Source organism: Lithobates pipiens, unplaced genomic scaffold (genome assembly GCF_037356315.1).
Source record: "Lithobates pipiens isolate NorthernLeopardFrog02 unplaced genomic scaffold, aLitPip1_a1.2 Scaffold_8, whole genome shotgun sequence".
NCBI classification, from domain to species: domain Eukaryota; kingdom Metazoa; phylum Chordata; class Amphibia; order Anura; family Ranidae; genus Lithobates; species Lithobates pipiens.
In genome coordinates this window covers 660,072,144-660,092,301 of record NW_027507903.1, presented here as the reverse complement: position 1 = coordinate 660,092,301, position 20,158 = coordinate 660,072,144, and the positions used below count along the sequence as shown (strand labels likewise).

Genomic DNA, 20,158 nt, shown 5'->3' with positions numbered 1-20,158 from the left:
GATCTCCAGATATAACCAGTTCCACCATCTCCTGACCAGCAGAGGTCCATCTATTGGAGATATTTCCAGGTTATATATACAGATGGTGTACAGATCTCCAGATATAACCAGTCCCACCATCTCCTGACCAGCAGAGGTCCATCTATTGGAGATATTTCCAGGTTATATATACAGATGGTGTACAGATCTCCAGATATAACCAGTTCCAACCTTCCAACCAAACCCCTAGCCGTGTCCCATCACTAACTACCCAATAGCAGTCCTAGTTCACCAGCTGCACAGTCCTAACACTTGTCATCTTCACAATACAAACTCTTCCCGGGATCACCAACCTCAGCTCCAGCAGATCCCTCCTGTCTGCTCCCCAGACTACCGAGCTCTGCCCGGGTGTCCCAGGTGACCCTAACCTGCCCAAAAGGGAGAGAGCAAAACCCGGAGTGTACAGAGGATCAGAGGGCTGGGAAGGGGGAAGATTATATATCCTACATCTTTACTTTATATAGTGATTGACCTCATTTAAAGCCCCGCTGACCACTTTCCTTTCTTTTTCTTTGGAAAGGGGGAAGAAAGGAGCGAATTTCTAAAAGATGGAGCTCTTACCAAAGCTACAAAGTCCAAATCACAGTTTAAACCAATTTGTCTCAATAGACGGGGAACCTCCACAACTAAAAATTAGTCAAACTAAAAAACAAAAAAGAGGGATAAAAAAAAGGAGCCTGGGAGATGTGTAAATCCTGAACAGGACTTTTCCAGGCTCCCTGCCAGACCCTCTACAGAGATCAGGACATCCGATGGGTCATTTATGCCCCTTGAAAGCCTGAGGGCTCCTTCACACCACAATGCGGTGCAGGAAGCCGGTGTTTCCAGAATCACACACTTGATACACTGCAGTTGTGATCTGCAGCAGATGTCAATGTTAAGTTAACCCCCCAAAAAGGGCTGGGGCAAGGATTTTTGATACCCTAGGGCCTAGGCGAAACCTAATTTTTCCACCCCCTTGGCTCCACCCCCTTTGCCCTGTCCATGCATACCCCACCTTTTTAACCACATGCCGACCGGGCCATAGCTGAAAGACAGCTACAGCGCGGCCGGCTTATTCTGGGTGGACGTCTGTGGGACATCCTCACAGAATCGTACTCCCATGAGCCCCCTGGGGCGTGCACCCGGGAACATCTGTGATTGCCGGGGACCCGGTGTATCACGGATCACAGTAAATGGCCGCTGATAGTGGCCGTTTACCACATGATCACTCCATCAAATGACGCAGCATCACTTGTAAAAAAAAAACGCCATCATGTCATGACGCCGGTTCCTCCCTCCTCACTCTGTACCGATCAGTACAGTGCGAGAGGAGAGAGGGAGAGATCGTTTGCAGCGCTGTGGGCACTACAGATCCAACCCACAGAGCTCAATGCCCATACTATGCAATACCCTACAGATCCCTGTTATGGCGCTCTGAGGGGCGATCGCAGGTGGTCGGTGTACACTCCCCCTCCTCCCAGTTAGAAACATGTGCATTGGCTCTAGCATAGCGGCGCGGGTGCGCATGGGTGTGCCCCCTATAGCTTCTTAAAGCTGCCCACGTACAATGATGGCTATTCACGCCGCTGTGCCAACCTGCTGCCGTACAACTGTGGCGGCTGGTCAGCAAGTAGTACTGCAGCAGGTCAGCACAGCAGCGTGAATAGCCATCATTGTACGTTGGCCGCTTTAAGAAGCTATAGGGGGCACGCCCGTGCGCACACCGTAGCGCTATGCTGGAGCCAATGCACATGTTTCTAACTGGGAGGAGGGGGAGTATACACCGACCACCTGCGATCGCTCCTCAGAGCGCCATAACGGGGATCTGTAGGGTGCACTACTTTTGGTGTGGTCCAGTGCGATCCAGCCTATTCATAAAAAATGTACTCAAAATACACCGCACTGAACCGCATGGGAATCGCACAGGAACGTGCAGAGCATTCCAGCATTAAAAATAGGGAAAACAAGTACAGAGTTCCCATTAAAATCCACACCAGGGCCTGGTATAGAAAAGGGGGGGACCCCATGATGTTTTTACACCCAATTCTCTGAATAACCAAAATTTGTCCAAATTTAGATTCAGACCGAAACAAATTGCAGACGTCTACCTCATACTCAGGAGAAGTATCAGAATGTATCTGTGGGAGTAACTGGAAGTTTTCTCATCCCGGGTGTGACAAGTCATTTGTTGAACTTGTTAACCACTAGAGATCCGCGCTATAGCAGAATGACGGCTACAGCGCGGACCTCCTTTGCCCAGGACTACGTCTATTGACCAGTGCCCACCTGCCCCCTGCCAGTGCCACCTCAGGAATAAATAAGTGCCCCCCGTCAGTGCCACCCATCAGTGCCCATAGTGCCACCCAGCAGTGCCCACAGTGCCACACATCAGTGCCCACAGTGCCACACATCAGTGCCCACAATCTGCCTCAACAACGGTGCTGCACCCCAGTGCCACATATCCGTGCCCATCAGTGTCATCTACCAGTGCCCATCAGTGCCGCCCATCAGTGCCCAGCAGTCCCACCTATCAGAGCCACCTATCAGTGCCCATCAGTCCCATCTCACAGTGGTACCTATCAGTGCCCCTTAGTGCCACCCATCCGTGCCATCTTATCTGTGCCCATCTTTGCCCATCAGTGCCGCCTTATCTGTGCCCATCAGTACTGCCTTATCTGTGCCAACTAGCTGCTGCCATAACATAGTTAGGACGTATATCGGCGTGTGGTGGTCTGGAAGTAGTTAAATTAACAATAGAAAGTAATGGGAACATTGTTTTTTTTTTTTATATTTTCTCTTTTTTTATTTATATACTGAAAAATAAAAACTCAATGCTACTTTAAAAACCACCAAGGAAAAGATCTGTCTTTCTCAAATAATTATATAAAATGAATGTGGCAATACACGACTCTATGAATGAATGAGCCCCCATGTGGTCAGATCCCCGCATGGCTGCTCTGTTTTTGTCTCATGTTTTGGGTGTAATGTCTAAATTGTTACCAAAGATTAACTTTTTTTTTTTGGAGTTAATACATTTTTATTGATCAGAAAAAGAGAGAAAAAATAAAGTGGTACATGTGGCACTTTCACAGTAACAATGATATTAAGAAGGCTCAAATATGCCAATCATATATATATATATATATATATATATATATATATATATATATATATATACATACATATATATACATATGAAGCGGTGGCTCCTGAAGAGCACGTGCTATGCGTTTTTCAAAGTTAAACTTTGCCTAAACTGTAGTTTGGTTTGGGTATAATTGTCTAATTTGGACCTCTGCATCAGTCTGACTGGACTGTGAGATGTTCAGTCTGGCCACAGGGGGGCACTGTCTCTTGTGGTAGGCGTGGAACTATGGTCTGGTTAGGTGCTTACGTTACTCTTTCTCGGAGCCTGCCCAGTGGGAGTGGCGTTCTTGCTGTGCTTTCTGGGAGAGGGTATTTAAGATGCAGACGTCACATGGTTCGGGGTTCCGGTCCATTATGATGTGCTGCCTACATGGTCCTGGTCCTCCTGACCAGCCCCCAGGAAGGCTATGGCCTGGGGTGCGGATCCACCCAACTTTAATGTCTCGGGGCTGGCTAGCCCGAGGCAAGGAAACTAAAGGGGGATTCTGAGGTGGTGGGGTGCCGTCTCTGGTTCGGGAGAGACCCCGTGTACTTCAAGCATTAAAGGGGAGGACTCTTTAGAAGAACACCACGTACCGATTGGTTTTCTTAACAAGAGCCTGGAAGGGCTGAAGTAACCAAGAGAATCCGGTCTTGTGGATATCGCCAAGCTGGCTGAAAGATCCAGGTATCCTACAAGTGTTTTAAGTTTAGTTTCCCTACATGTTCTACAACAACGTCTGCGGCAAAGACTTTGTTCCTGAGTAAGCACCTTGTTGGCTGCTAGGCCTTGTGAGAGAAGGACTGTCCAACCTGGGTGATCATCCAGCTGCAAATGGCTATTCTCTGGATGCAGTCAAAGTAAGCAAATTCTTTAACGTTTTTTGACTTTGGCACTAAGAGAACCTGAACTTCCTTCCCAACCCTCTGATCCCAAGTTGAAAGACTGTTCAATTGACTGAGTTTTGCAAAAAAAATCCATTCAAGTTGATCTTTTGTCAGCCTCAAGTTACTGGGCCATCTATCACGGGACACCCCCTAGACGTGCAACAAGGAAAGCAGAAGGTAACGGTAAGCCCAAAAATAACCAGCAGCTCCTTCGGGGGGTTAGTGCTACACATAAATCTATACATTATAATATTATGTTTACCCTCAAGGCCACATCTTCCCCTCTAAAGGGGGTACCCGGAATGGTATAAACCAAAGGAAGAGAAAAAGGAAGAGGGGAAAAAAAGAGGTAAAATATTTATTTGGTAAGATTCTATTGCCAGAACTATAATACAATCGGACATTCCGACAAAAAAAACGTGGATTTTTTTTCTGACGGATGTTGGCTCAAACTTGTCTTGCATACACACGGTCACACAAATGTTGTCGGAAATTCCAAACGTCAAGAACGCGGTGACGTACAACACATACGACTAGCTGAGAAAAATGAAGTTCAATAGCCAGTGCGGCTCTTCTGCTTGCGTGGAACTTTGTGCGTCGGAATTGTGTACACATGATCGGAATTTCCGACAAGTTTTGTTGTCGTAAAATTTCAGAACCAGCTTTCAAACATTTTGTTGTCAGAAATTCCGACAGAAAATGTCCGATGGAGCCTACACAAGCTCACATCAAACATTTGTTGTCGGAAATTCCGACCGTGTGGACGCGGCATTAGAAGTACTAAATGACGCCTTTCAGAAACAGAGACTCCCTGAGTCAATGCAGGAAACGATAATTATAGTAATTCCAAAACAGTGTAAGGACCCGATGCTGCCTGAGTCTTATCACCCGATTCTCCCTCCTCAGATGTTAAGATATTGGCCGGGGGTTCTTGCAAACAGATTATCATTCTATATTAACCACTTTCAGCACAGACCATTTTGCTGGCCAAAGACCAGAGCGTTTTTTGCAATTCGGCACTACATCGCTTTAACTGGCTATCCTGCGACGTGGCTCCCAAACTAAATTGACGCTGTTTTGTTCCCACAGATAGAGCTTTCTTTTGGCGGTATTTGATCACCTTTGTGGTTTTTATTTTTTGCGCTATAAACAAAAAAAGAGCATCAATTTTGAAAAAAAAACGCATTATTTTTTTACTTTTTGCTACAATAAATATCCCCTAAAAATGTATAAAAATTGTTTTTTTCCTCAGTTTAGGCCGATATGTATTCTTCTACATATTTTTGGTTAAAAATAAAATTGCAATAAGCGATTATTGATTGTTTGCGCAAAAATTATAGCATTTACAAAATAGGGGATAGTTTTATGGCATTTTGAATAAATTTTTTTTTTTTACTAGTAATGGCGGCGATCAGCCATTTTTATTATCATTGCGACATTATGGCGGACGCATCGGACATTTTTGATACATTTTTGGGACCATTGTCATTTATACAGCAATCAGTGCTATACAAATGCACCGATTCCTGTGTAAATGACACTGGCAGTGAAGTGGTTAACCACTAGGTGGCGCTGTAGGGTTTAAGTGTGTCCTAGGGGTGTGTTGCTAACTGTGGGGGGGGGCGTGGCTGCATGTGACACGTCACTGATCTCTGCTCCAATCACAGGGAGCAGAGATCAGTGACACTGTTGTTAGGCAGAAAGGGGAGATGCTTGTTTACTTTAGCATCTCCCCGTTCTTCCTCCCCGTGGAACCATCGCAGGTATCCCCACGGCGATCAAGTCCACGGGACCCGTGATCGGACCCATGGAGGTCCCGACTGGCATGCACACGCGATGGCATGGTGGAAAATTTAAAGGGACATACCTGTATGCCCATTTGCCTGTCCGTGTCATTCTGCTGACGTACATCAGCGTGCGCCGGGTGGGAAGCGGTTAACACCTTGACTCATGAGGACCAAACAGGTTTTATTCCAACTAGAGCAGCTTCAACTAATATACATATACTTTTTTTTTTTTTTAAACATGCCGCTCCCTATTGAAAATACGGGATTCAGAGCAATATTGTGCCTGGATGCCCAAAAAGCCTTTGATATGGTGGAATGGGAATACCTATAGGAGGCTTTTGGTATAGGCCCGGGATAAAATGGGTCAAAATGTTATATAGGGAACCAAAAGCAAGGGTGAGAATTAACAATACACTATCCAGACCCTTCAATCTGTCTAGAGGGACTAGGCTGGGATGCCCTCTGTCTCCACTATTGTTTGCAATAGCATTGGAACCTCTTGCCCTTGCAATCAGTGAAAATAGTCGGGTTTCGACGAGCAGGAAGAGAGGACAAAGTAGCTCTCTATGCAGATGATGCCCTTATTTTTCTGGGGGATACCACAAAGTCATTAACAAAACTTATGAGCCTTATCTCCATATTTTGGCGAATCTCGGGATACCAGATTAATTGGGATAAATCTGAACTACTACCATTAGACAAATGAAAAGTCCCTTTACTAAATCACACGTCTCAAATTCAAATTAAGTGTGTAGTGAGATCCCTGGGGATTGGGATTTCACAAAATGCAAAAGATTATATTAAACTGAATTGTAAACCTTTATTGGTAAAATGTAAGGATAAATGCCGAAGTTGGTGTAAATGACCACTCACAGTGATGATAGGCAGGGAGAACCTTGCTGAAATGATTTGGTCCCCACAGTTGCTTTATGTGTTTAATAATTCTCCCGTATGGATCACAACATTTTGGTTTAGAAAAATAGAATCACTCTTTAGAGGGCTTATTTGGAAGAAAAAAACCACCACCCATAAAGTTGACAACATTAATGTCAAATAAAGGAGCAGGTGGATTGGCGATTCCCCATCCAAAAAAGCTATATTTTAGCTTCGCAAATACAACACTTTTTTGGATGGACAGTAATGGCCGACTCTGATTCTATGCAGACATAGAAAACAAAATATAATACGGCGCACTCTGAATATGACTAGTAAACAAACTCGTATAGTGTTGAATGGGAATGAACATAGAGTGTAAATAGTATTAATGACCACAATTGGCTGTTACAGTCAGTAATGTCCATGAAGTATAAGGAAAAATAATTAAAATAATTAACAAAGAATTAAAAAGAAACAAAAAATCTGGTTCTATGCAGAGCCTGCTATTACCAGTATATCCCGATTACCCATTGATCTCTTTATTGGAGATGAGAAGCCAACGGTCTAACAAAGGCTTTATTACGGGAGAATTGTTTGACAAAGTATGGCTGGAAATGGAAAAAAAATGATGGAAATGAAAGGTTATACGGCATTTACCCCTATATGGAATAATAGCAGCTATGCGGAACTGATGGAACTGGAAGGGTTTGAGATATGGAAGCCTCAAGGGACTAAGATATATGACACAGGTATTCCAGGATGAAGTGATAAAGACCTTTATTGAACTAAGAAATTAATATAATATCCAAAACAAAAGATTTTTTCCTAGTTTAAGCACGCATTACAAGCACAGGCGGAATTTAAATGTAATAATTCAGAGGTAATGTCCTTGTTGGAAAAGACAAAAAAAAAAAGGGTCTGATTTCACAAATCTGTAATATACTACATGATAAATTTAAAGGATATACCAGCAAGAGCAGCGCGGTCATGTGATATAGGGCCAATGTCAGATGAACGATTGGCAATCGGCACTGTAGGCAACATCCCTGTCATCTCTACCCCCAACACAAAATTTAACACAAATATACATATTACACAGGGCTCATTATACACCAGAGAAATTATTTAAATGGAAACGTAGAGATACAGCCCAATGCCCCAGATGTAAAGGGAGGCCGGCGGACTTAATCCATATTTTATGGAGATGCCTCAAGCTCCACCGCTATTGGAAAAAAGTGATATCAATGATTAATAGCGCTTTTGGGACCAGGATGTCTCCTGAACCGGGAAGCTGCCTCTTGGGTATCCTAGACGAATGGGGTATCCGGTGGGGGAAGACAGGATATCATTAACTAGGATCTTATTTGAGGTGCGTAAGCTCATAACACAAAGGTGGACATCATCAAGCCCACCTACAATAACGGAATGGAAGATACAAATAAGGAGAACATTAGTTAAGGAAAAGTATATATTTTTACACAGAGGCTGCCCAGGGAACTTTGAAAAGATATGGAGAAGAGGGACGGACATTTTGGATATATAATGTGGCGGGAGAGTGGAGAGAGGGGGATGGAGCGCTTCCAATCTCAGATGAACAATGGGCATCGGCACGGTCGGCAACATCCCTGTCATCTCTACCCCCAACACAAAATTTAACACAAATATACATATTACACAGGGCTCATTATACACCAGAGAAATTATTTAAATGGAAACGTAGAGATACAGCCCAATGCCCCTGATGTAAAGGGAGGCCGGCGGACTTAATCCATATTTTATGGAGATGCCTCAAGCTCCACCGCTATTGGAACAAAGTGATATCAATGATTAATAGCGCTTTTGGGACCAGGATGTCTCCTGAACCGGGAAGCTGCCTCTTGGGTATCCTAGACGAATGGGGTATCCGGTGGGGGAAGACAGGATATCATTAACTAGGATCTTATTTGAGGTGCGTAAGCTCATAACACAAAGGTGGACATCATCAAGCCCACCTACAATAACGGAATGGAAGATACAAATAAGGAGAACATTAGTTAAGGAAAAGTATATATTTTTACACAGAGGCTGCCCAGGGAACTTTGAAAAGATATGGAGAAGAGGGACGGACATTTTGGATATATAATGTGGCGGGAGAGTGGAGAGAGGGGGATGGAGCGCTTCCAATCTCAGATGAACAATGGGCATCGGCACGGTCGGCAACATCCCTGTCATCTCTATACCCAACACAAAATTTACCGTATATACTCGAGTATAAGCCGAGATTTTCAGCCTCTTTTTTGAGGCTGAAAGTGCCCCCCTCGGCTTATACTCGAGTCATCGCTGTCTGCCCGCTCGATCAGCGTGTCGAGCAGACAGACAGCGGCCATTCTATGATTCAAAAGCCGCGCCTCCGGCTCCGCCTTCGCCTGTGATAGGCAGAACACTGAATTTCCCAGCAGCCTGTGTTCCGCCTATCACGGGCGTCGTCTCATCCTCGTACTACGGACGAGGATGATACGACGTCCGTGATAGGAGGAACACAGGCTGCTGGGAAATTCAGTGTTCCGCCTATCACAGGCGAAGGAGGAGGCGCGGCTTTTGAATTTTACAATGGCCGCCGACGAAGAGGGCACGGGACGGAGGCAAGGCAAGGCACGGCACGGCACGGCACGGGACGGGACGGGACGGGACGGGACGAAGGCAAGGCACGACGGCAAGGCACGACACGGGACGGAGGCTCGGGACAAAGGCTCGGGACACAGGTAGGCTGGACACACACACACACACACACACACACACACACACACACGGATGGAGACACACACACACGGATGGATGGATGGATGGATGGAGACACACACACACACAGGGATGGATGGATACACACACACACAGGGATGGATGGATGGATGGAGACACACACACACAGGGATGGATGGATGGATGGATGGAGACACACACACACAGGGATGGATGGATGGATGGATGGAGACACACACACACAGGGATGGATGGATGGATGGATGGAGACACACACACACAGGGATGGATGGATGGATGGACACACACACACACAGGGATGGATGGACGGACACACAGGGATGGACGGACACACAGGGATGGACGGACACACAGGGATGGACGGACACACACACAGGGATGGACAGGCATGTCTCACCCTCGGCTTATACACGAGTCAATAAGTTTGCCAGTTTTTTTGGGGGTAAATTGGGGGCCTCGGCTTATATTCGGGTCGGCCTATACTCGAGTATATACGGTAACTCAAATATACATATTACACAGGGCTCATTATACACCAGAGACATTTTTTTTTTATGGAAACGTAGAGATACAGCCCAATGCCCCAGATGTATAGGGAATTGGGATGGACATTTTGGATATATAATGTGACGGGTGAGGGGGGAGGGAGCACTTTTATGAGGGTTTTCTTGTTTTTTTTTTGTCCACCCCATCTTATTTCGTGCCTGGGTATGTTGGGTGTATGTTGTTTGCTATTTGTGTTGTTTTTATATATTGTTTGAAAAAGTAATAATAAAGAATGATCTGATAAAAAAAATAAAAAATTAGCCTTTTTACACAATGCTTAACCACCTCAGTACAGTGCAGTTACACCCCCTTCCTGACCAGACCAATTTTCAGCTTTCAGCGCTCTCACACTTTGAATGACAATTACTCAGTCATCCAACACAGTATCCATATGAAACTTGCGTCCTTTTTTCCACACAAATAGAGCTTTCTTTTAGTGGTATTTAATCACTAGTGGGTTTTTTATTTTTTGTGCTATAAATAAAATAAAACGTAAATTTTGTGAAAAAAATGCCTTTTTCTTCGTTTCTGTCATAAATTTTTGCTAATTAGTAATTTTTCTTCATAAATTTTGGCCAAAATTTATACTGCTACATATCTTTGGTAAAAATAACCCACATTAGTATATATTATTTGGTCTTTGTGAAAGTTATAGAGTCTACAATCTATGGTGCCAATCACTGAAAATTCATCACTTCTGATCAGGCCTTCAGTACATCAGGTGTATCTCATTTCTTGAGACACTAACAAGTCAGAAAAGTACAAATACCCCCCAAATGACCCCTTTTTACAAAGTAGACATCCCAAGGTATTAAGTAAGTAGCATGGTGAGTTTTTTTAAGTTGTAATTTTTTACCACAATTCTTTGCAAAATGAAGATTTTTTATTTTTTTTTATTTTTTTTACTAAATTGTCATATTATCAGGTTATTTCTCACACACAGCATATGTATACAACAAATTACCCCCCAAAATACATTCTGCTACTCTTCCCGAGTACGGCGATACCACATGTGTGAGACTTTTACACAGCCTGGCCACATACAGAGCACCAACATTGATGTAGTACCTTCAGACGTTCTACGAGCAAAAATGACGCATCTCAACCACCTATTACACTTTTGAAGGCCCTGGAGTACCAGGACAATGGAATTGCCCATAAAATCACCCCATTTTGGAAAGCTAACACCCCAACGTATAATCTGTGAGGCATAATGAGTCTTTTGAATGGTTAATTTTTTTCCAGAAGTTTTTGGAATATGTGAAAAAAAATTTTTTTACACAAAATTGTCAATTTATAAGATATTTCTAACACATAACATGTATATAGCAAAAATTACACCCCAAAACACATTCTGCTACTCCTCCCGAGTATGGCGATACCACATGTGTAGGACTTTTACACAGCCTGGCCACATAGATGGGCCAACCATTGAAGTAGTACGTTCAGGCGTTCTAGGAGCATAAATGACACATCTTATTTCATTCCTACCCATCACACTTTTGAAGGTCCTGGACCACCAGGACAGTGAAATTACTCACAAAATGACCCCATTTTGGAAAGTAAACACCCCAACGTATATTCTATGAGACATGGGCTGCAAATAGGTACTCGGGTACTCTGATGGGCTGGAGATAGGTACTCGGGTACTCAGGTGGACTGTGACAGGTACTCGGGTACTCAGATGGACTGGAACAGGTACTCGGGTACTCTGATTGCCTGGTGACAGGTACTCGGGTACTCTGATTGCCTGGTGACAGGTACTCGAGTACTCTGATGGCCTGGTGACAGGTACTCGGGTACTCTGATGGCCTGGTGACAGGTACTCGGGTACTCTGATGGCCTGGTGACAGGTACTCGGGTACTCTGATGGCCTGGTGACAGGTACTCGGGTACTCTGATGGCCTGGTGACAGGTACTCTGATGGTTTGGTGACTGGTATTTGGGTACTCTGAAGGGCGGTGACAGGTACTCAGATGAACTGTGACAGGTACTCGGGTACTCAGATGGGCTGTGACAGGTACTCGGTACTCTAATGGACTGTGACAGGTACTCGGTACTCTAATGGACTGTGACAGGTACTCGGTACTCTAATGGACTGTGACAGGTACTCGGTACTCTAATGGGCCGTGACAGGTACTCGGTACTCTAATGGGCCGTGACAGGTACTCGGGTACCCTGATGGGCCGTGACAGGTACTCGGGTACCCTGATGGGCCGTGACAGGTACTCGGGTACCCTGATGGGCCGTGACAGGTACTCGGGTACCCTGATGGGCCGTGACAGGTACTCGGGTACCCTGATGGGCCGTGACAGGTACTCGGGTACTCTGATGTGCCGTGACAAGTACTCGGGTACTCTGATGTGCCGTGACAGGTACTCGGGCACTCTGATGTGCCGTGACAGGTACTCGGGTACTCTGATGTGCCGTGACAGGTACTCGGGTACTCTGATGTGCCGGGACAGGTACTCGGGTACTCTGATGTGCCGGGACAGGTACTCGGGTACTCTGATGGGCCGGGACAGGTACTCGGGTACTCTGATGGGCCGGGACAGGTACTCGGGTACTCAGATGAGCCGGGACAGGTACTCGGGTACTCTGATGGGCTGGGACAGGTACTCGGGTACTCTGATGGGCTGGGACAGGTACTCGGGTACTCTGATGGGCTGGGACAGGTACTCGGGTACTCTGATGGGCTGGGACAGGTACTCGGGTACTCTGATGGGCTGGGACAGGTACTCGGGTACTCTGATGGGCTGGGACAGGTACTCGGGTACTCTGATGGGCTGGGACAGGTACTCAAATACTCTGATGGACTGTGACAGGTACTCTGATGGACTGTGATTGACAGGTACTATGAGGGGTGGTGACAGGTCCTCTTTATTGGGGGGGGGGGGGCAATCAGTATGTTTGGTGTACACTGTATGCGGTAACGAGATGTTACCGCAATCTCCTCCTCACACATGATCGGTGTGTGAGGAGGAGAACCCGGTAACATCCCGTTACCGCGGTTTGTTTACATTTTAGTGATCGGCTGTGAAAGGATCACAGCCGATCACGTGGGTAAACAGCCAGCCAATGGCTGTTTACCAGTGTCGGTGACGAGCAGTGTTCCCGGGGAACACGCCGCCACCGACGTGCACGCGCAGCGCGCTCGCGATCGCGCGCATGCGCCGTGCACGTAGGGGGTGTGACCATCTGTGATCGGCCGTGACTTCATCACGGCCGATCACGTGGTAAACAGCCATAACGAATGGCTGTTCACCCCCTTCGGTGGCGAGCGGTGTCTCCGTGACACGCCGCCACCGAAGAAACAGGGATGCGCGCGCACGATCGCACGCATCCCTGTTTAAACGGGAGGCCGTCATATGACGGCCTCCCACCACAATAGCTGCGCCGCCTGGCCGTCATTTGACGGCCGGCGGTCAGCATCTGGTTAAGTTCCACACTGTGTATAACAAGCATGCTATTCTGCATATAGAGACTGATTTTACTGTTGTGGGTTTAGTAACACTTTAAGGAATAACAATCCAATCCAAAATGGAGGAATCAGAGGAAGGACAGATCCCCGCTCAGATCATTCCGGAATAACGTTCTGTAGATATCAGTCAGTAGAATCATCATCTGTATGTGAAGAAAAGGAAAATGATGAATAATCAGTGCAATGATATCATTTCATTCTGGACATTCTCTTCATATCAGGATCCGTGTATTACCTGCAGAGGAGGAGACGGCTTCACCAAGACCATGTTCTACTCTTCTTCTGTCTATAGATACCTCCCATCCTACTTCCCTTCAATAAAGAACCAAATGAGAGTGTTAACCACTTTAAGACCGGACCTACTTTTCAAACTTGTTTACAGGTTAAAAAATTTTTTGCTCGAAAATTACTTACAACCCCCCAACATTATATATATTTTTTTTCTAACACCCTTGAGAATAAAATGGCAGTCGTTGCAATACTTTCTGTCACACCGTATTTGTGCAGCGGTCTTACATGCACACTTTCTTTTTAACCACTTGAGACCCGCAATACGTCTATTGACGTCATGGGGTTTCGCTGGTTATATCTAAATGATGCCTGAGGCCACAGACATCATTCAGATATTGCCGTTTTCAGCCTGCGATTCCCTACACCATAAGAACGATCATAGCGGCTGTTCCACCGCTTGATCATTCTTACGGGCGGCGGGAGGGGACGCCCCCCCCCCTCCCGCCGCCCTCCGGTGCTTCTACCGACTCACCGTTTCCATCGGTGAGTCGGTCACAGGATCCGCCGGCCCCAGCATGTGATCATAGAGATTTCCGGCGGACTAGATTGTCCCCGGAGTCTCTATGATCGTTCGGAGGCCGGGCGCGATGTTATGACGTCACGCCCGGCCTCGTTATTGAAATTAACGGCGCCAATCTGGCTAGGAAGCCAGGATCGTTTTTTTTTTTTTTTTTTTATTCCCAGCCTAGAGGTGAGATATGGGGTCTTATTGACCCCATATTTCACTGTAAATAGATCCGATCGTGCCATATTCCTATTACAAGGGATGTTTACATTCCTTGTAATAGGAATAAAAGTCATCAATTTTTTTTTTTTTTAAGTGTAAAACTAAAAATATTTAAGCGCCCCTGTCCCCGTGAGCTCGCACACAGAAGCGAACGCATACGTAAGTCCCGCCCACATATGAAAACGGTGTTCAAACCACACATGTGAGGTATCGCCGCGAACGTAGAGCGAGAGCAATAATTCTAGCCCTAGACCTCCTCTGTAACCCAAAACATGTAACCAGTAAAAAATTTTAAAGCGTCGCCTATGGGGATTTTTAAATACCAAAGTTTGGCGCCATTCCACGAGCGCGTGCAATTTTGAAGCATGACATGTTGGGTATCTATTTACTCGGCGTACCCTCCTCTTTCACATTATGCAAAAAAATTGGGCTAACTTTACTGTTACTGTTTTGTTTTGTTTTTTAGCATGAAACTGTTTTTTTTTTGTGAAAAAAACACGTTCGAAAAATTGCTGCGCAAATATTGTGCGAGATAAAAAGTTGCAATGACCGCCATTGTATTCTCTAGGGTCTTTGCTAAAAAAAACATATATAATGTTTGGGGGTTCTATGTAATTTTCTAGCAAAAAAATTAGGAATTTTACATGTAGGAGAGAAATGTCAGAATTGGCCTGGGTCTCAAGTGGTTAAATACACTTTTTTGAATTAAAAAATAAGACAACAGTAAAGTTAGCCCAATTTTTTATTTTTTTTTTAGATTATGAAAGATGAGGTTATGCCAAGTAAATTGATACCCAAGATGTCACACTTCAAAATTGCGCCCTCTCATGGAATGTTGACAAAAATTTACCCTTAAAAATCTCCATAGGTGACGTTTAAAAAATTCTGCAGGTAGCTAGAATTATTGCTCTCACTCTAACGATCGCGGTGATACCTCGCATGTGTGGTTTCAACACTGTTTTCATATGCGGGCGCTACTCATGTATGCGTTCGCTTCTGTGCGGGAGCTCGGTGGGACGGGGCATGTTAAAAAAATGTTTGTTTTGTTTTTTTCTACCTTTTATTTTTACACTGTTCGGTGTCACTTTTATTCCTATTACAATGTAAACATCCCTTGTAATAGAAAAAAAGCATGGCACGACCTCTTAAATATGAGATCTGGGGGGGTCAAAAAGACCTCACATCTCATATTTACACTAAAATGCAATTAAAAATATGTTGTTTGAAAAAAATTATTTCAAAAAATGTCTCTTTATAAACTATAGGCTGAAGTGACGTTTTGACGTCCCTTCCACCCTGCAGTGATATGGAGCCGGGTGGGGGCCATCTTCCTCCTCGCTCAGCTCCATACCTAACATGGAATAGGACTCAATCACCTCCACCATAGATGGTGGCTCCGGTAAGTAGCAGAAGCCACTGGGGACGCAGCGGGAGGGGAGCGATCTCGCAGCCAATTCACCACAGAGACCACTTTTATCTGAAAGCGGACCGCCCACAGAAGAAGAGGATCCCGGGTTATGGCAGCTAGCTGCTGCCATAATAATGATATTCCACTTCAAAGTGGTGCCATGTGCTCAGTAAGAAATGATGGAAAAGGGGGCTCGTACTGTGCTCTATAAGAAATGATGGAAAGGGGGGGGCTCATACTGTGCTCTGTAAGAAATGATGGAAAAGGGGGGGCTCGTACTGTGCTCTGTAAGAAATAATAGAAAAGGGGGGGCTCATACTGTTCTCTGTAAAAAATAATGGAAAAGGGGATCTCGTACTGTGCCCTGTACGAAATGATGGAAAAGGGGGGGCTCGTACTGTGCTCTGTAAGAAATGATGGAAAGGGGGGGGCTCATACTGTGCTCTGTAAGAAATGATGGAAAAGGGGGGGCTCGTACTGTGCTCTGTAAGAAATAATAGAAAAGGGGGGCTCATACTGTGCTCTGTAAGAAATGATGGAAAGGGGGGGCTCGTACTGTGCTCTGTAAGAAATGATGGAAAAGGGGGGCTCGTACTGTGCTCTGTAAGAACTGATGGAAAAGGGGGGGCTTGTACTGTGCTCTGTAAGAAATAATAGAAAAGGGGGGCTCATACTGTGCTCTGTAAGAACTGATGGAAAGGGGGGGGCTCATACTGTGCTCTGTAAGAAATGATGGAAAAGGGGGGGCTGGTACTGTGCTCTGTAAGAAATTATGAAAAGGGGGGCTCGTACTGTGCTCTGTAAGAACTGATGGAAAGGGGGGGCTCATACTGTGCTCTGTAAGAAATAATGGAAAAAGGGGGGGCTCATACTGTGCTCTGTAAGAAATGATGGAAAAGGTGGGGCTCGTACTGTGCTCTGTAAGAAATGATGGAAAAGGGGGGCTCGTACTGTGCTCTGTAAGAACTGATGGAAAAGGGGGGGCTCGTACTGTGCTCTGTAAGAAATGATGGAAAAGGGGGGGCTCATACTGTGCTCTGTAAGAAATGATGGAAAAGGGGGGCTTGTACTCTGCTCTGTAAGAACTGATGGAAAAGGGGGGGCTCGTACTGTGCTCTGTAAGAAATGATGGAAAAGGGGGGGCTCATACTGTGCTCTGTAAGAAATGATGGAAAAGGGGGGCTCGTACTGTGCTCTGTAAGAAATGATGGAAAAGGGGGGGCTCGTACTGTGCTCTGTAAGAAATGATGGAAAAGGGGGGGCTTGTACTGTGCTCTGTAAGAACTGATGGAAAGGGGGGGCTCGTACTGTGCTCTGTAAGAAATGATGGAAAAGGGGGGCTCATACTGTGCTCTGTAAGAAATAATAGAAAAGGGGGGGCTCGTACTGTGCTCTGTAAGAAATGATGGAAAAGGGGGGCTCATACTGTGCTCTGTAAGAAATGATGGGAAAGGGGGGCTCGTACTATGCTCTGTAAGAAATAATAGAAAAGGGGGGGCTCATACTGTGCTCTGTAAGAAACGAGGGACATTTTTTACACACTAATGTGAGGTATTTTTCTGTCTTCCTGTAAATGTGTGTGATGTGTAATGTACAATGTATGTCAGTGGTCTCATATGCTGGGAGTAGATCTGACATACATCGTATGTACTGTAGATGGTGGAATATGTGATCTCATCTCTTCATAACGGACCCCACTATGCAGTGGTGGCTGGTGCTCACATTTTTTTTTGGGGGGGTGCGCAAACTGAGAAATCAAAAAAAAAATACAAAATGAGAAAAACTAAAAAAAAATTAATTACAGCCACTGTGCCCATCAATTGCAACCATTGTGCCCATCAAATGCAGCCACTGTGCCCATCAAATGCAGCCACTTGTGTCCATCATATGCAGTTATTGTGCCCATCATATGCAGCCACTTGTGCCTATCATATGCAGCAACTTATGCCCCATCACATGCAGCCACTTGTGCCCATCATATGCAGCCAATTGTGTCGCATCAAATGCAGCCACTTGTGCCCATCATATGCAGCCACTTGTGCCCATCATATGCAGCCACTTATGTCCCATCAAATGCTGCCATATGTGCCCCATCAAATGCCACCACTTGTGCCCCATCAAATGCAGCCACTTGTGCCCATCATATGCAGCCACTTGTGCCCATCATAAGCAGCTACTTATGTCCCATCAAATGTTGCCACTTGTGTTCATCAAATGCCACCACTTGTGCCCCATCAAATGCCGCCACTTGTGCCCCATCAAATGCCACCACTTGTGCCCCATCAAATGCCACCACTTGTGCCCCATCAAACGCTGCCACTTGTGCCCCATCAAATGCTGCCACTTGGGTCCATCAAATGCTGCCACTTTTGCCCCATAAAATGCAGCCACTATAACCCCCATCCACTGTCTGCCCAGCACTTACCCCATCTTGGTGTAGGGTCAGGCAGTGGGTGATGGCAGCGAGCTGTGGGGTGGCTCTTGTGTGCTCCATGTTTCCCCCTCCTCTCTTCTTCCATTCTGCTAGGCGTCCAATATGGGAGCCTGTGCCTTCAGCCAATCAGGTGACGGGTATTAGACCCACGCTTCCTGATTGGCAGAGAGGTGGTTCAGTGTTAGAAAAGCAAATATAAATTTGCTTTTCTAACATGCCTGGGTGGACTGCGAGTGCAATGCTCTGCGCTCCAAGTCCACCTTTTTTTAGAGCTCCAATCAGGGGCTTAAAAAAATAAATAAATACCCCTGCTACTGTAATTCAGGTGCCCGGCATCCGAAAAGGGGCCAGACGCCCAAATAGGGGGTGGCAGTGGCGGCCATGGATAGATTCATGCAATGCATGAATCTATCCATTATTCATAGGGTGGAAGATTTTTTTTTATATTACAGTGCAGCCCGGGTGTCAGAAGACCTCAAAACAATATCCCACTTCCATCATTTCGCCACCACCCAATGGTGCATTTATTTCACTATTTAGAGTCTAAGACCCCATACACACCATTAGATTTTCTGCATATTTTTAGCTTCAGATTTACCAAATCATATAATATGAGGTCACACCTTAGGAGTTTGATAAAACCATGCAGTGCAAGGGTCCCCGCTGACAGCTGAATGTAAAGAAAAAGAATTGCCAGAAAAAAAAAAAAAATAGTAAAAAAAAAAACAGCGTGGGGTCCCCCCCAGGTCCATACGGGTCTAGTATGGATTTAACAAGGGGGTCCCCAGATCCCGGCCTCCCCTCCTATGTGAATGAGTATGGGATATTTTGTACCCCTACCCATTCACCAAAAAAATTAGTGTAGTGTGAAAAAATACAGCAGACAGTTTTTGACTTTTATTAAAAATATCTTCTTCTTCCTCCAGTTTTCCTGCATCTTCTTCTGCATCTTCCTCCTGTGGACTTCTCCTTCTCCTGGTTGTTCTTCTAATCTTTTTCTTTCTCCCGTCTTCTTTATCTGGTGTGCTTCTTCCTCTGCTGCCTCTCCTGTTGATGACCCTCCTCCAATGCTGCGTCCCGCTGATCTGTCCACGCTGATCTAAGCATTTCTTAGATAGATGGGGGCGTGGTCATAGGCTGACATCACCCAGAGGCCCCACCTCCCTTGTGACTATAGACCATGACAACATAAGGGGGTGGGCCTCTGGATGACGTCATCCAACTTCCCACTGTTATCCAAGAAATGCTTGACATAGTCGCGGACAGATCATCGTGACGCAGAATCGTGGGAAGGTCGATGGTGGGAGCGGTGGCAGAGAAATAAGCACACCAGACAAAGAAGACAGAAGAAGAGTGGAAGAAGTAGACGCCCGGAGGAGGAAGATGCAAGAGAAGATGGAGGAAGAAGCGGGGGAAGAAGAAGAAGATATTTTTAATAAAAGACTTGTCAAAAATTGTCTACTGTATTTTTTCACACTACACTACTTTTTTTTGGTGAATGGGTAGGGGTACTCCATACTCATTCACATAGGGGGGAGGCTGGGATCTGGAGGCTTCCATATTCCAATAAGCCCCCCTGCCCGGAGACCCCAACAACCACCGGGAAATTGAAGAGGTCATTGTCCCCATCAACATGGGAATAAGGTGCATCCACCCCCCCATGTTGAGAGCATGTGGCCTAGTACAGTTCAGTACAGTACAGTTCAGAAGTGGGGGGCATTCACTCGTCCCCTCCCTTTCCTGACCTGCCGAGCTGCATGCTCCGATAAGGGTCTGGTATGGATTTTGGGGGGATTCCACACCATTTTTTTTT

At 45.6% G+C, this 20,158-nt stretch overlaps 1 pseudogene; it reads right to left on the bottom strand.

Annotated features, from left to right (window-relative positions):
• Nucleotides 1-20,158, bottom strand: part of LOC143962487 (NACHT, LRR and PYD domains-containing protein 3-like) — a 108,561-nt pseudogene that overhangs the window by 57,871 nt on the left and 30,532 nt on the right.